This window comes from Macaca nemestrina, chromosome 9, assembly GCF_043159975.1.
Source record: "Macaca nemestrina isolate mMacNem1 chromosome 9, mMacNem.hap1, whole genome shotgun sequence".
Classification (NCBI taxonomy): Eukaryota; Metazoa; Chordata; class Mammalia; order Primates; family Cercopithecidae; genus Macaca; species Macaca nemestrina.
In genome coordinates this window covers 32,387,219-32,404,209 of record NC_092133.1, presented here as the reverse complement: position 1 = coordinate 32,404,209, position 16,991 = coordinate 32,387,219, and the positions used below count along the sequence as shown (strand labels likewise).

The following is a 16,991-nucleotide window of genomic DNA, read 5'->3' as shown; positions in this document are numbered from 1 at the left end:
GTGCTATAGAATTTAAGGGAGGGAAAGTTCGTTTTTTTGTTTTGTTTTGTTTTGAGATGGAGTCTCACTCTGTCACCCAGACTGGAGTGCAGTGGCGCAATCTCGACTCACTGCAACCTCCACCTTTCGGGTTCAAGCAATTCTCCTGCCTCAGCCTCCTGAGTAGCTGAGACTACAGGCGTGTGCCGCCACGCCCGGCTAAGTTTTGTATTTTTTAGTAGAGACGGGGTTTCACTGTATTGGCCAGGCTGGTCTCGAACTCCTGACCTCCTGGCTGGTCTCGAACTCGAATATCCCACAGTTTTCCTGCTCTTCAAAGAGGAAGTATACCGTACCTAAGTAAGGCTCTCAAGTCAGACTGCCTGGATTTAATCTCAGGATACGCCTGCCTCGGCCTCCCCAAGTAGTGGGATTACAGGTGTGAGCCACTGCGCCCGGCCGGGAAGTTTGTTTTAACTGAAGAGCTCTTTAGCAGCTTTGTAGAAGAAAGCTTCATATTAGATCTTGATGAATAGATAGATTTTGACAGATGTCTCTCTGAGGTAGGCAGTCAAGTGGTGTGGCCAGAGTTGAAGATTTACTGTCTGGATTTACATATAGGTTTCCTGATTATTTAAATTACCAAAGAAGTGCAGTAAGACTTTACTGTTGTCATAGTATCGTATCAGTTAGCTATTGGCATTTAGAATCACAAAATACCAGCATCTTACAACAATAGGTATTTATTCTCTTGAAATTGTGAGTTTGTTGGATAGTAGATGATCTTAAACTTGGCTTACTTAAAGTCAAAAGCCCAAAGTCAAGTAGGGCAGGGAGTAACTTGCACAATACTACAGTGACAGTAATCTACTGCATTGATCTAGTACAGTTGATTTAGAGACGAATGGTACGATGCTTATTATGACAACTATTGTGCTTTCTTCTTTCTGCTCTCCATTGTTGGCACTGTCCTGATAGCACTTTTTCATATTGGTTGCTGAATACCTGTTGACTGGATGCTCCTAGAATCACAATGTAATACAGCAGATTTCTTCTCTTCATGTTATGTAGAAAAAAAACATAAAGAAATAATCAGAATCTTGACTATTCCACAGTGATGCCCTGAGAAGTTCAGCAGTACCACGGTGCTATTCTTCTATCTTTGGGACTGATAAGCTTGATATCACTGGAATGGCGTTTGTAATAGAATTTGAACTGTAACAGAGTTTGTATCAAGGTCATACATGATAACCCAACAACTCTCTTGTTAGCAATTTTAAGAGCTTTTCCATCTCTTCACTGCAGCTAAACTTAAGGTTGCAAAGATCTGGTGCTAATATATTTAGATGTCTGGAAAACTTTCATGCTTTCGCTGAAAAGTCATAGAGATAGATATCCAGGAATTATAGCATGTGGGTATATATTTTTGTAGCACAGATTCATAAATCCATGTATATACACCAAACTGTTAATGAGGTTATTTGTGAGTTGCTGTTTTATGGGTAATATTTCAAAATATTTAATGGTATTCTGAAAATATACCAGTAAATACACAGAAAAGCATTACTTAGGTGATATTTCTTTCCTTTAATGCTTTTTTACTTTAAAATTTATTTTTATTTTTATTTTTCTTGAGACAGAGTTTCGCTCTTGGTGCCCAGGCTGGAGTACAATGGCGTGATCTTGGCTCACCGCAACCTCCTTCTCCTGGGTTCAAGTGATTCTCCTGCCTTAGCCTCCTGAGTAGCTGGGATTACAGGCATGCACCACCACACCCAGCTAATTTTGTAGTTTCAGTAGAGACGGTGTTTTTCCATGTTGGTCAGGCTAGTCTCAAACTCCTGATCTCAGGTGATCCACCCGCCTCGGCCTCCCAAAGTGCTGGGATTACTGGCGCGGGCCACCGCATCTGGCCCTTTTTTTAAAATTTTTTGAGACAGTCTCACTCACTCTGTCACCCAGGCTGGGTGATAGTTCTTTTTTTTAATTCTTCTTCTTTTTTTTCTTAAAAAATTTTTTTGTATTTTTTTTTTTTGAGACGGAGTTTTGCTCTTGTTGCCCAGGCTGGATGCAGTGGTACAATCTCAGGTCACTGCAACCTCTGCCTTCCAGGTTCAAGCGATTCTCCTGCCTTAGCTTCCCAAGTAGTTGGGACTACAGGTGTGCGTCACCACACCTGGCTAATTTTTGTATTTTTATTAGAGCCGGGGTTTCACCATGTTGGCCAGGCTGGTCTCATACTCCTGACCTCAAGTGATCCACCTGTCTTGGCCTCCCAAAGTGCTGGGATTACAGGCGTGAGCCACCATGCCCAGCCTTCTTTTTTTTTTTTTAAATTCTTTAATGTTTTATAGATTTTCTACAGTGAATATATATCATAATCTTAAAAAGTAAAATTTAGTATATTGAGTATATGCATTTATAATACAAAATGATCACGAACTACATTGTAGCAAGTGTACTGGCCAGTGGGCTGACAGTGGCTGCTTGAACAGACTCCTCACTCTGAGCTCCAGTTTTCTTAAGCAGAAAATGGGCTATTGTTAATTTTACCTACTTAAAAAGGGTCTCTCTCTGTTTTTCCTTTCAGTCATGTTAAATTCTAAATTGCCATGTGTAAGTAATGGGTTAATTGTCAATTTACACCATAAAACCCCTTTATGTATCCAAGGTTTTCATAGGAAATTTAGGATTGTATGATCCTAAGTTGTGCTGGAGTACCACATTTTCTGTTAAGTAGTACTTGGCAATAAAGTATAGGAAAAAAATCAGTGGGTTGACAAAGAGAGGTCATGATAGTGTACCTGTAATGTAATTTGATAAAAAATGTGAGCCTGAACTGATTGCAAAGCATTGTTACATAAGGGGAAGACATTATGGGGGAATAGGGGGGTGAAGATACAAAGTTGAGTAAAATTTCTCTAGAGCTTCACAATCTCATGAGATAGGCATTTATAAATATCTCTTAAGGCACACTTTGTTAAGTGCTACAATAGTGGCACAAAGTGCTATAGAATTTAAGAGAGGAAACAGAAAAAGTAAATTGAGTTAAAGGAAGGAGAAATTAGTTTTAACTGGAGAGATATTTAGAAGCTTTATAGAAGAAAGTTTTGTATTGGACCTTGAAGAATAGATAGATTTTGACAGACTTGTGTCTGAGGTGGGCAGCTCCAAGAATAGGAAGTAACTTGGGTAAAGGCCAGGAGATCAGAAGTTGGGCAGGTGTAGTGAGTTATAGGTGGGTAAATAGGTATTATTTGAGCGTAGCAGATAAGAAGGAAAATATAAATTGGAGGCTCAGGGAGTTTGGACTTAATCTAGTTTTATATATACATATATATATATATTTTTTTGTTTGTTTGTTTGTTTTGTTTTGTTTTGAGATGGAGTCTCACTCTGTTGCCCAGGCTAGAGTGCAGTGCCACGATCTTGGCTAACTGCATCCTCTGCCTTCCAGGTTCAAGTGATTCTCCTGCCTCAGCCTCCCGAGTATCTGGGACTACATGTGCGCACCACCACGCCCAGCTAATTTTTGTATTTTTAGTAGAGACAGGGTTTCACCATGTTGGCCAGGATGATCTCTTATCTCTTGACCTCGTGATCCACCCCCCTCAGCCTCCCAAAGTGCTGGGATTACAGGCGTGAGCCACTGCGCCTGGCCTAGATCTATATTTAAGAAGAATGTTCTAGTGTTCTTTATGTATGTGTTAATGTGAGCTTTTTTACTAAAGTAAAATATATATACAAATACATATTTTTAATATGTACAAATTATTATGTATAACTCAGTGAGTTGTTACCTAGTGAACACATCTACGTAACCATTATCTAGATCAGGAGTAGAACTTTGCCAGCACTCCACAAGTTGCCTTCATGCCTGCTTTGGATACTAACTCCCTACTCCCAAGGGAAATCACTCCCTTATAATATCTATAGATTAGTTTTACTGTTATTGGTATGTAAACTCATCTAAATGGAATCATTCCAGGGTGTATTCTTCGGTGTCTGGTATCTTTTGTCCCATATTGTTTGTAAGATGATTCACTCAGGTTTTTGTGGGAGGTATGGTGTGTTTATGCTTGTTAATGTATTCCACTGTGATTAATCATTCAGATTAGTCATTCTATTTTTGATGGACATTTGGGTTATTTCCAGTTTTTGGCTACTTTAAATTGTGCTATTGTAAATAATCTTCTACATGTCTTTCCTTAAACATATGTACATATTTCTGTTGAGTATGTACCTGAGAATGGAATTGCTGGGTCATGGGGTATGAAAATGTTTAGCTTTATGCTATGGTTTGAATATAGCTTGTTTGGCCCCACCAAGTCTCATGTTGAAATTTGATCTCTGGTGTTGGAGGTGGGGCCTGGTGGGAGGTGTTTGGATTATGGAGGTGCATTCCTCATGAAGGGCTTGGTGCCGTCCTTTTGGAAATGAGTGAGTTCTCGCTCCATTAGTTCCTGCCGGAGCTGGTTGCTTAAGAGTCTAGCACCTCCCTCCTCTCTCTTTTGGTTTCTCTCTTGGCATGTGATTTCTGCACATGCAGCTCCTCTTCGCTCTCCACCATGAGTGGAAGCTGCTTGAGACTCTCACCAGGAGCAGATGCTAGCACCATGCTTCTTGTACAGCCTGCAGAACTGTGAGCCAAATAAACCTTTTTTTAAAATTATTAATTACCCACCCTCAGGTATTCCATTATAGCACCATGAATGGACTAAGACACTTTAGTAAAACCTATGCAACTGTTTTTCTTCTTTTTTTTTTTTTAGAGACAGGGTCTCACTCTGTTGCCCAGGCTGGAGTGCAGTGGCATGATCATGGCTCACTGCAACCTCGAACTCCTGGGCTCAAGCTGTCTTCTCATTTTAGCCTCCTGAGTAACTAGGACTACAGGCATGTGCCACCACACTCAGCTAATGTTTTTTATTTTATACTTTCTTTAGCAGTGTATGGGAGTCGCAGTTGCTGAACATTCTTGCAGTGTTCACTTAATATCATCTTTTTTGAGGCCGGATATGGTGGCTCATGCCTCTAATCCCAGCACTTTGGGAAGCTGAGGCAGGCAGATCACTTGAGGTCAGGAGTTTGAGTCTAGTCTGGCTAGCGTGGTGAAACCTCGCTTCTATAAAAGTACAAAAATTAGCTGGGTGTGGTTGCGAGCACCTGTAATCCCAGCTACTCAGGAGGCTAAAGCATGAGAATCACTTGAACCTGGGAGGCTGAGGTTGCAGTGAGCTGAGATGGTACTACTGGACTCCAGCTGGGCGACAGAGCGAGACTCCATCTCAAAAAAAAAAAAAAAATTGTCTTTTTCGTTGTAGCCATTCTACTGGATAATGGTACTCTCTCACTGTTTTAATTTGTGTTTCCTTAATGACTATTGTAAACAAGCACCTTTTTAGGCTTATTGACTGTTTAGACATACTCTTTTGTTGAAGTGTTCAAGTCTTGGCCTTTTTTCCCCTATTGGATTATTATTGTTATTACTATTATTATTATTATTATTATTTTTAAAGAGATGGGATCTTGCCCTCTTGTCCAGGCTCTGGAGTACACTGGTGTTATCACAGCTCACTGCAGCCTCCAACTCCTGGGCTCAAACATCCTCCCAACTTGGTCTCCCAAAGCGCTGAGAGGCATGAGCCTCATTATTTTTTGTGTTCTCAGCTTCATTATTTATTTTGATGCTTGAATTGTTCCCTATTTGGCCAGTGGGAAAGGCATTCAAACTGCGTCCTCTGCTTTTTGATGTCGTTGAGCATTTTCTTATTTACTGAAAGATACTCCAGGCTCTTCTTGTACTTTTTTTGCCCTAGCCCTGGAATTAGTGATTTCTCCGAGAAGCTCTTTTAGTAGTTTCTTTTAGTAGAGAGTGACATGTAGAAGTTCAGATCTGGTTAAGTGTGCTTATTGCTATTGGGGTGTCACTGCTCCCAAGCCATCATACTGGACACACCACACACACAGGTGCATATTGCACATTTACGTTGTTATTTTATCTTACGTATTATTTAAAAGCGTGAGTTCACACTGATATCCCCAGTTCCAGTCTAATACCACAGGATTCGTTCAATAATTTCATAATTGTGACAACGTTTTCTGACAGTGAGTAACTTGGCTTTCATTATCCTCAACATATTTTCTTAGTCAATCAGCCCCTTTCTATGTGACCACTCTCATGTTGCTGCCGTTCCCCACATCCACTATATAGATGCCATCCTTGACTTATTTAGGCTTCAAAACCCCATGTCAGATTGCTGGCCTACACCCTTGCATGAACACCCTTCTCCGATACCTGTGCTAGATTGCTTTCCACATCACATTTGGACTTCAACATTCTGTGCAGGGCTGCCGTGTTACCTGCCATATTTCTGTATGGACATATCCCTTATCCTGTTTTTTTGTTTGTTTTGAGTCAGGGTCTCACTCTTTTGCCCAGGCTGCAGTGCAGTGGCACAATCACAGCTCACAGCAGCCTCACTCAACCTCCTGGGCTCAGGTGATCCTCCTGCCTCAGTCTCCTGAGCATCTGGGACTACAGGTGCTTGCCACCACACCTGGCTAATTTTTTGTAGAGACGGGGTTTTGCCATGTTGCCCTGGCTTTTCTCAAACTCCTGGACTCAAGTGATCCACTTGCCTCGGCCTCCCAAAGTGCTAGGATTATAGCTGTGAGCCATCGTGCCTGCCCCTTCCTTATCCTGGTGGTACTCTGTCATCCTGTACTAAGACCTCTGCTGATCCTGCAAATGTCTGTTTTGCCTGGCCCTGACAAAATGAGTAGAGGTTTATTGTAGTCAAAACGTAGTCAAGAGTTTTAATTTTTTTTTTTTTTTTTGAGACGGAGTCTCGCTCTGTCGCCCAGGCTGGAGTGCAGTGGCCGGATCTCAGCTCACTGCCAGCTCCGCCTCCCGGGTTTACGCCATTCTCCTGCCTCAGCCTCCTGAGTAGCTGGGACTACAGGCGCCCGCCACCTCGCCTGGCTAGTTTTTTTGTATTTTTTAGTAGAGACGGGGTTTCACCGTATTAGCCAGGATGGTCTTGATCTCCTGACCTCGTGATCCACCTGTCTCGGCCTCCCAAAGTGCTGGGATTACAGGCTTGAGCCACCGCGCCCGGCCAAGAGTTTCAATTTTTTAATTTATGGTTAGCACTTTTTCTCTTTGTTTATCCCAAGATCATACAGATCCTTCCTTCCTTCCTTCCTTCCTTCCTTCCTTCCTTCCTTCCTTCCTTCCTTCTTTCCTTCCTTCCTTCCTTCCTTCCCTCCCTCCCTCCTTCCTTCCTTCCTTCCTTCCTTCTTCCTTCCCTCCCTCCCTTCCTTTCTCCCATCTAGGATCACTGCAGCCTTGACCTCCTGGGCTCAAGGGATCCTCCCACCTCAGCCTCCCCAGTAGCTGGGACTACAGGCGTGTGCCACCAAATGTTGGCTAATTTTTTTGCATTTTTAGTGGAGATGAGGTTTCTCCATGTTGTCCAGGCTGGTCTCGAGCTCCTGGGCTCAAGTGGTCTATCTGCCTCAGCCTCCCAAAGTGCTGGGATGCTGAGGTTATAGGTGTGCGCCACTTCACTGGGCCAAGATGTTGACTTTATTTATCTGCACACACAGACACACACACGGACACGCACATACACATAGACATATACATATATACATACACATACAAGTTTTATTTAAATATTTTTTATTGTGGTAAAATACATGTAAATTTTACCATTTTAATTATTTAAAGTGTATAGTTCAGTAGTGTTAAGTATATTCACACTGTTGTGCATATATAATCTCTAGAACTTTTTTGTCTTGCAAAACTGAAACTCTATACCCATTAGATGAACTATCCATGTCTCCCTTATCCCAGCTACTGGCAACCACTATTCCTTTTGTTTGTTTTTTTGGTGTTTTTTTTTCCCCCCCGAGATGGAGTCTTGCTCTGTTGCCCAGACTGGAGTGCAATGGCGCGATCTTGGCTCACTGCAGCCTCCGCCAAGCAATTCTCTTGCCTCAGCCTCCTGAGTAACTGGGACTACAGGTGTGTGCCACCACACCAGCTAATTTTTATGTTTTTAGTAGAGATGAGGTTCACTATGTTGGCCAGGCTGGTCTTGAACTCCTGATCTCAGGTGATCCACCCGCCTCGGCCTCCCAAAGTGCTGGGATTACAGGCATGAGCCACTGCGCCCAGCCTTCTATTTTTTTTTCCCTATGAATTTGATTCCTCTAGATACCTCATATAGGTAGAATCATACAGTGTTTGTCTTTTTGTGACTAGCTTATTGTACTTAATGTACTCAGGTTTCATCCATGTTCTTCCCTTTTTAAGACTGAATAATATGTAATTGTATGTATATACCACATTTTATTTATTGTCAACAGACACTTGGGAAGCTTCTACCTTTTGACCTTTGTGAATAATGCTGCTTTCGTATGTGTTACAGATACTTCTTCAAGTCCGTGAGAAATTTTATTTACAATTTGCATTTAGCTCTGCAATCCATCTGGAATTAATTTTTGCATATGGTGTGAGGTAGAGGTCAGCATTCTTTTTTTTTTTTCTTTCTCTATGCCAGAAAAGTAATGTGCCTATGTAACAAGGTTTGAGGGAGGCACACCTCACACATGAGGATGAAAACCCAGTCGTCATGCTTACAAACTACAAAAGGATCAGAATTCTTTTTTTCCTTTTCTTTCTATAGCCAACTTATTCAGCACTATTTATTGAAAAGATGGTTCTTTTTCTGTTGCATTGCAGGTCATTTTTGTCATATTAATGTGTATATATACGTGTGTGTGTGTGTGTGTGTGTGTGTGTGTGTGTGTATATATGTGGGCCTCCTTTTGGGATTTTCTCAGTAGCTCCATTGGTCTCTTCTTGTGCCAATACCACACTGTCTTAATTTCTGTATTTTTATATAATAACAATTCTTGATATCTGATAGTATATGCCCCTCAGCTTCCCCTTCCCCCAAGATTGCATTGGCTATCTTGGCCTTTTGCATTTTCTTTTTCTTTCTTTCTTTTTTTTTTTTTAAATGGAGTCTCGCTCTGTTGCTCAGGCTGGAGTGCAGTGGCGCAATCTTGCCTCACTGCAACATCTGCCTCCCAGGTTCTAGCGATTCTCCTGCCTCAGCCTCGAGTAGCTGGGATTATAGGCACACACCACCATACCTGGCTAATTTTTGTATTTTTAGTAGAGATGGGGTTTCACCATGTTGATCAGGCTGGTCTCGAACTCTCTCACCATGTGATCCACCTGCCTCGGACTCCCAAAGTGTTGGGATGACAGGCGTGAGCCATGGTGCCCTGCCTCCATTTTCATGTGTATTAGAATTAGCTAGGCCGGTCGCGGTGACTTACGCCTGTAATCCCAGCACTTTGGGAGGCTGAGGTGGGCGGATCACCTGAGGTCAGGAGTTGGAGACCAGCCTGACTGACACGATGAGACTCCATCTCTACTAAAAATACAAAAATTAGCCTGGAATGGTGGGGCATGCCTGTAATCCCAGGTACTTGAGGCTGAGGCAGAAGAATTGCTTGAACCCAGGAGGCGGAGGTTGAAGTATGTGGAGACTGTGTCACTGCACTGCAGCCTTTTTTTGGAAACTCTGTTTCCAAAAAAAATAAAAAAGAATTAGCTAGTCAGTTTCCACAAAACATACTTTTTTGATTTTTATTGGAATTGCATTGAATCCATATATAAGTTTTGGGGGAGCTGAGATCTTAACACTTTTGAGTTTCATAGTCCACAAAAACGATGTGTCTTTCCATTTATTTAGGTCTCGAATTTCTCTGTATAGAGGTCTTTATATATCTTTTGTTAAATTATTCCTAGGAATTAGATGTTTTTAGGTGTTATTTTAAAAATTTAATCCTCTTTGTTGCTAATAGTACAGAGGTTTTAAATCTGAGGTCTGTGGCCCCTTTACAAGCTATAAACATGTGAATACTTTTTCCTGAAAGATCTGTAATTTACATTTGAATCTGATTCCCACTGGGGGCAGTAACAACAAAGATGAAAGAGCACTGTAGTGCTTTAGAGTGGATTAGATAGGGAGGGGTAACAGAGAGGCAGGGAGGCCATTTAAAGTATGTAATAGTCTAGGCAAGAGACTGGGCTTGAGCTGGGCTTGAGTAGGTATGGAAAAGGAGGAAGGATATTCTCGGATATTCTGGAGACAGAATGAAGAAGGTTGCTGAGAGTAGGGTAGAACAAATGAAGAAAAAGAGTAAAATATAGCTGGCATCAGTCATGTTCAGGGCAATTAGAGGGTTATCAAAGCAGTAGGTAGATAAGGGAAAATGAGTAATTGGTGGGTGAAGATATTGGAATAGTCCCTAACTATAATAAGGAGACTTTACATTTAAGATATAGTCATATAAATAAGGATGGGCAGGGCCGGGCGTGGTGGCTCACGCCTGTAATCCCAGCACTTTGGGAGGCCAAGGCGGGCAGATCATGAGGTCAGGAGATTGAGACCATCTTGGCTAACACGGTGAAACGCAATCTCTACTAAAAAGTACAAAAAATTAGCTGGGCATGGTGGCGGGCACCTGTAGTCTCAGCTACTGGGGAGGCTGAGGTGGGAGAATGGCATAAACCCAGGAGGCAGAGCTTGCAGTGAGCTGAGATCGCACCACTGCACTCCAGCCTGGGTGACAGAGCGAGACTGTGTCTCCGCCCAAAAAAAAGATGGGCAAAGTGATAGAATATATGAAATTTGGAAGGTGGAAAGCTGGGTGATGATTAGATGGGGATTGTATATTGTTTTGTACTTTTTTTTATATTTAGAAGTATCCATAATAAGAGGTTAAGAAAAGTTTATCCACATAAAAAGTAGGCTGAACGGAAGTTCTCTGGAACAGCTGTACTCAAATTGTTATATGAGAGAAATAACAGGATTCAGTTTTGAGTAATTTCATAGCCACTGTCTATTGCGGACACAATTTTATTGAAATCTGCCAGATAAGGAGGCACAAAGCTACAGAGGCCAGGTGCTGTGGGGTGGCTAAGAGTTGAGGAAAAGAAATTGAGCTAGGTGTCTGTTGGCAACTCAGCCAGGTTTGTGGACTCAGGGGAATTTAGCAAGGGAAGGTGATATGATTTGTCTCTGCACCCACCCAAATCTCATGTCTAATTATAATCCCCAACGTTGGAGGTGGGGCCTGGTGGGAGGTGTTTGGATCATGGGGGCGGATTTCCGCCTTTGGTGATGTTTTCGTGATAGAGTTCTCACAAGTTCTGGTTGTTTAAAAGTGTGTGGCACCTTCTCTGTCCCCCTCTCTTCTTCCTGCTTCGGCCATATAAGATGTGCCTGCTTCCCCTTTGCCTTCTGCCATGATTTTAAGTTTCCTGAGGTCTCCCCAGAAGGAGAAACCACCAGAAGCAGAATTCACTATGCTTCTTTTACAGCCCGCAGAATCGTGAGCCAGTTAAACCTCTTTTCTTATAAAATACCCACTCTCAGGCATTTCTTTATAGCAGTGCAAAAAGTAACTCATATACAAGGGTATACGTTCAGCGGGAGAATAATGGCAGAGAGTCTGGGGCAGATATTCTGGGGAGATCAATAGGCAGAAAGCATTAGTGAGTACTAGAAACAGGTGGCAAAGCATTGCTTCAAGCTTGAACTCACAAGTGGAACTGGGAAACCTAGCAAGGAACTAAATAATTAATTCATTCAGCCTATACTGGTTAGTGTCTATTGTAATAGTTCTACACTTTACCCTGTATAGGAATTATTTGGAATGCATGTTAAAATGTAGTACAGATTCTTAGTTCTTTTTCCCCCCTTCCCCTTTACTTGGTATGCCTGAAAAATTGGCATGTTTAACAAGCATATCAGATGTTTCTGATGCTGGTGTTTCTCAGGATCATGCTTTGACAAAATATCTAGTCCACTGTTTGCTGGCCAGTGTATCAACACAGGGGAAGTGGGGGAAATGATGTGGCTAGAACCAGAGTAAAAGGTGAGGCCTTGTACTTGGGAAACATAGCAGGAAGGAGCTGAATTAACTGGAATCAAAAGTGATGGCAGGACAGTTGCGGTGGCTCACGCCTGTAATCCCAGCACTTTGGGAGGCTGAGGCAGGCGGATCACCTGAGGTCAGGAGCTTGAGACCAGCCTGGCCAACATGATGAAACCCTGCCTCTACTAAAAATAAAAAAATTAGGTGCGTGTGGTGGCCCAGTCCTGTAGTCTCAGCTACTTGGGAGGCTGAGGCCAGAGAATCACTTGAAACCGGGAGGTGAAGGTTTCAGAGCCAAGATTATGCCACTGCACTCCAGCATGTGCAACAGAGCGAGACTCCATCTCAACAACAAGTGATGGCAGAATGAGACACATCTCACGGCCAAGGCTTGGACTCTCTGAATTCCAACTAGTTGGTAATAAGTTGGTTTCAGTAAACAATTTACTTCTGTAGGCTGTTTGCAGCTAGAGAAATAGTGAACTATGGGAGTAGGAAAATAAGCAAGCTATGACACTTAGAAGAAGTATATCTAGTGGAAGGACAATAGCAACATCCCAGAATGTGGCCATTGAGGTACTACATTAAAATCACATCACAATAAAACTGGTAGTTCCTCCTAGTACTGTGAACAGATTGTGTATCATCTTCATTTATTTTAAAGATGCTGTGGCTGGTCCCTCAGCTCATAATCACCATCAGCCATGGCATCTTGACATAGAGGAAGAAGATGTAATTCATACAATTAAATAAGGTAAATGTAAAGGTGCTTTGTAGGTCATAAGGATAAGGTGGTGGTGGTGGTGCTTTTACAACAACATTCTAACACAAAACAATTCATACAGACTCCCAAAGTTTATTGAATAGGCATTCCACTCTCATTCCATTTTACTCTTTAAATGTGTATTTATTCATGCCTGATGTATGCAAATTTTTGATTCCATTTTTTTTTAATGAACGTACAATAAAATGGACTTTTCTTAGTGTATGCAGTTTTAGGAATTCTAATATGTGTAGATTCATGTAAACCACAATCAGGATAAGAACAATTCTGTCACTCCCCACAAAAAATTCTTATACTGTTCCTCCACCTCTAACCCCCTCTTCCTCACTTCATTTTATGTTTTTGAGAATGTCATATAAATGGAACCGTGCAATATGAAATCTTCTGTTACTGACCTCTTACGTTCAGCATAATGCCTTTGAGCTACATTAATCCATGTTGTTGCATGTATCGGGAGTTCATGTCTTACTATTGTTGAGTAGTATTTTATTGTGTAGTGTACCAGACTTTGTTTATTCTCTCCTGAAGGACATTTGGGTTGTTTCTGGTTTTGGTGATTATAAATAAAGCTGCTCTAAATAAACACTTGTGTATAGATTTTGTGTGAATGTTTTCATTTCTCTAAATACCCATGAGGGAAAATTGTAGGTTTAACCTTTTTGGAAATTGCTGAACTATTTTCCAGAGTGATTGTACCAGTTGGCATTCCCACAAGCAATGTGTGAGAGTTCTAGTTGATCTGCGTCCGTGTCAGCATTTGGAATTGTCAGTATTTTTAATTTTAGCCATTCTAATAGGTGTATAGTGATATCCGACTGTGGTTTCAATTTGCATTTGCCTAATGCATTCCTCAATTCTTGATGCTTGTATTAATGGAGGATCCAATACAAAGATAATGTATGGTCATCAGAACAAAATATGTGATATGCCTAACTTTAACATTCTATGAAGACTTCATGAATATTTTTAAAAAGGAGTTTGTACTATTGAATGTACATGTGATTTGTACTATTGAATATTAATGGTTTTTCAGTGAAGTTTGAGGTACTCTGAAACCTGTCTACAAAGTTTTAAGTAAGCCATGTGACAATGTGGATAAAGTGACTTCAGAGAATTTTTTTCTTTTCTGGTGGCCTTTGGTGTGTAGAACACTTGTGGCCTTTAATAAACTGAGATCGATGACCAAAAATTTTTTTTTATATGCCTAAACTTTTTTTTAAATAAAGCAGAAATAAGTGAGAAACACGGACAGTGTGATCAAGATCGTGAACAAGATCATGATCTACATTTACTGATTTCATGTTCCTGGTAGCACAGATCAATGGTATGATTTTAATAACTCTTATTCAGGGAAGTAATTTAGATGGAGGCAAGGAAGGCTTTCCCTTGAGTAATTTATTAATTTGGCCCCATCTATCTCTTCTCCCTTTGTAAATCATCCCAAGCAGCAGTCTGTATTATAAGAAGCAAACTAAATGATTGCTAATTAAATGTTGAGTGTTTTTTTGAGTTGGTTATTAGCTTGAGGTTAAATCTGTTTAGTGAGTGAATGTGGAAGAATTATGTTTCTCACATTTGGAATGCACACTTGCTGATCATTGGTATGTTACTCCCATTTTATGAAACTGGAACATCATTTCCTTCTTTTTAATGATCGTGAGTTTTACAGTTATTGAATCTTTGTTTTGGTGGCGTTAGTCATGTCAGTACTTTATGTGCTACCAAGTTCTCAGGACATAGGTTCCCAATTAAAAATTTTTATTTTTTTGTTTTTTTTTGAGACAGATTCTCACCCTGTCACTCAGGCTGGAGTGCAGTGGCATGATCTCTGCGCACTGCAACCCCCACCTCCCAGGTTCAAACGATTCTCCTGCCTCAGCCTCTCAAGTAGCTGGGACTACAGGAATATGCCACCATGCCTGGTTAATTTTTGTATTTTTAGTAGAGATGGGATTTCACCATGTTGGCCAGGCTGGTCTCGAACTCCTGACCTCAAGTGATCCGCCCACTTCGGCCTCCCAAAGTGCTAGGATTACAGGCATGAACCACTGCACCCAGCCCCAATTATAACTTGTTTCCATGGGAAAACATCCGTTTTGAAGCAATATTCAGTAATATATTGAAATTAGAACTAGGCTGTCAAGCAGTGATTCAGGTTTAGTGTTCAGTGTTAATTTAGAAAAGGTGACTTAAGTTGAAGAACGTTGATGTATCTGTTTTTAAATTGCACCTAATTATAATGACAACTTACAAGGTCTATTTCCTTCTCTCTTGGAATGTTGACTATAAATTTCACATGATTTAAAAACAAACAATTTAAAAGGTAGCCAAATGAATTAATTGAAAAGAATCCTGTTTTGTCAGATTTTGCCTGTAATCATATCCAGACATGGTATTTTGAAAATGCTTCCACTTATATCAGAGTTTGAAAGTGGAAACTCTTTTTATGTAGGTATGGGTCACCTTTGATTATATGGTAGTCTTCTGAATATGGTCCCCTTACCTGACAGATACCCATCTCGTCAATAAACTACATAGAATCCTTAGGTTTATATGTGGTCATCTTACAAAGCATTTCTTAAGTACTCTTAAATGTGTTTTACTAATGTCTTGTGGAAAAATATAATCTTTTGAAAGCATTCATGTTAAAAAGAATTAGACTTGTGATTTATCTCATTTGGACCTCTTTTTCAGTGTGTCTTTAAAATGTAGGTACAGTATATAAGAATTCATACTAAAGGATCAACTGAGATTTTGATTTAAATATGTTATAAATTATAGTATGGAATCCTGCATAATATACTGCATTTTTTTTTTTCCTAAGAAGCTTCTTTAAATGGTTCTGTTAAGTGTAGGAATGTTCTGATGATTATCTTTTTAATTAAAATGAGATATCTTTGTTTAAAGTGGCACTCGTTTTTTTACGGCCTGTTACAGTCTCTGTGACAATCATTTCTTAAGTCTGAACGTTTTATTTCCAGGAATCCATTTATATAAAACTATGTTTAGACTTAATTAAGGAACGATTCTTACAAAGCTTGTAAATAGCCAGGAAAAAAGGGACCGAAAATAAAACTGACATTCACATTTAACAAAATGATTGTTACAAGGTATGTAATAAGCTATAAAAATACAATAAAGCCCTTTTTATAAGAGTTCATATTTTTTGATCCTTGTTTTCAAAGGTATTTAAGAAAAATATCAAAGCTTCGCAGAGTGACATCTGTTTGCTGAATGGACTAGTTATAACTTCTTTTGTTTACAACTGACAATATGGGAGTTCTACCTGTTTTGTTAGTGTGTCTTCTTTGAAATACCTTGTAATCAGTTTAAATTGGTAGATAAATTTTACATTGTACTATAGTGAAGACAAGACCTGGTTTTCAGGTTCTGCTTCCTAGACGTCATAAGATTTTGGGCATGTTGCTTTATCTCCTTGAGTCTCACTTTCCTCATCTAGAAAGCAAAGATAATACCTACTTTTGTACCTCAAAGAGCCGTTATGAGGAGTAAATGGAATTTTATAAATAGAGCAAATATTTTGGAAATTATAAAGGACTTTAAGCATCCAGATTATGTGTCTCTTAAAGATGAATTAGATTTAACAACCCCCCCCTTTTTTTTTTTTGAGACGGAGTCTTGCTCTGTCGCCCAGGTTGGAGTGCAGTGGCCGGATCTCGGCTCACTGCAAGCTCCACCTCCTGGGTTTACGCCATTCTCCTGCCTCAGCCTTCCCGAGTAGCTGGGACTACAGGCGCCCGCCACCTCGCCCGGCTAGTTTTTTTGTACTTTTTTTTTTTTAGTAGAGATTTCACCGTGTTAGCCAGGATGGTCTCGATCTCCTGACCTCGTGATCCGCCCGTCTCGGCCTCCCAAAGTGCTGGGATTACAGGCTTGAGCCACCGCGCCCGGCCAAGCTCTTTTTTTTTTTTAATTAAAAAGTTGGCCGGGCGCGGTGGCTCAAGCCTGTAATCCCAGCACTTTGGGAGGCCGAGACGGGCGGATCACGAGGTCAGGAGATCGAGACCATCCTGGCTAACACAGTGAAACCCCGTCTCTACTAAAAAATACAAAAAACTAGCCGGGCGAGGTGGCGGGCGCCTGTAGTCCCAGCTACTCGGGAAGGCTGAGGCAGGAGAATGGCGTGAACCCGGGAGACGGAGCTTGCAGTGAGCCGAGATCCGGCCACTGCACTCCAGCCTGGGCGACAGAGCGAGACTCCGTCTCCAGAAAAAAAAAAAAAATAAATAAATAAAATAAA

The 16,991-nt window shown here is 40.9% G+C and overlaps 1 protein-coding gene and 1 non-coding gene across 14 annotated transcripts in view; one reads left to right on the top strand and one right to left on the bottom strand.

The window, feature by feature from the left end:
* LOC105478371 (beta-transducin repeat containing E3 ubiquitin protein ligase) overlaps nt 1–16,991 on the top strand; it is a 250,995-nt gene that overhangs the window by 51,862 nt on the left and 182,142 nt on the right. The window lies entirely within an intron of this gene.
* LOC112426058 (small nucleolar RNA U13) lies at nt 8,544–8,644 on the bottom strand. The gene has a single exon (XR_003017323.1). It is a non-coding gene; the product is annotated as a small nucleolar RNA U13 (small nucleolar RNA).